At 47.5% G+C, this 699-nt stretch overlaps 1 non-coding gene across 1 annotated transcript; it reads right to left on the bottom strand.

The window, feature by feature from the left end:
* Positions 1 to 330: 330 nt before the first annotated feature.
* Positions 331 to 403, bottom strand: TRNAR-CCU (transfer RNA arginine (anticodon CCU)). The gene has a single exon. It is a non-coding gene; the product is annotated as a tRNA-Arg (tRNA).
* Between the last annotated feature and the right edge of the window lie 296 nt (positions 404 to 699).

The raw sequence follows: 699 nt of genomic DNA, 5'->3' as shown, positions 1-699 counted from the left end.
TTTGAACCTCTTCTTTTCACACCATTGCTCATCCTCAAGCTCTGCTTTGTCTCCAGACAGATCCATTCTCTTTCAGGACGGCCTTGCTCTTTCCATCTGTTTTGTTCATTGACACATTGGAGTAAACACTCCCCTTCACTCTGTTCTCAGACAAACACTAATATTAACTGTTTGCTACTGATGGGTTTAGAAAGCGTTTGTCAAGTGGAAGATGATATTTGTGGGGGATTGTTCCCAAGATCCAGTACTTTGTGTTTCAACATCTCCCAGCTTCCTTGGTGAAAATAAGACCAAGGTTTCCTTGCAATATAGAAGAAGAAAGCAGCTTTTCACCCCAGATGGGACTTGGACCCACAATCTCTGGCTTAGGAAGCCAATGCCTTATCCATTTGGCCACTGGGGCCCTGCTGCATAAGTGAAGGAGGGATGGAAATTCCCTCTCATAATTGCACATTCCTCACATTCACTTGGAACCAAATACTCCCTTTATGCACTTTACATAACTGTCTGCATCCCCTGGCACGAGGCAACGAGCACCACCTTTCTGCCAGCCATCTTTAGAGAAGAACCCCACCCTAGAGTCACACCTCCCTCCTCCAGCACCTCCATGTCCTGGCTCTGCGTGCCAGTAGGATGATTAGTGGGCGAATCTGGGGCTGGAAGGGGGGTCAGGTCAGCCTGTAAGGAATAACCAGGTGA

This window comes from Lepidochelys kempii, chromosome 22, assembly GCF_965140265.1.
Source record: "Lepidochelys kempii isolate rLepKem1 chromosome 22, rLepKem1.hap2, whole genome shotgun sequence".
Taxonomy (NCBI): domain Eukaryota; kingdom Metazoa; phylum Chordata; order Testudines; family Cheloniidae; genus Lepidochelys; species Lepidochelys kempii.
The sequence above is the reverse complement of the archived record's forward strand: the minus strand, read 5'-3'. Positions and strand labels throughout refer to the sequence as shown.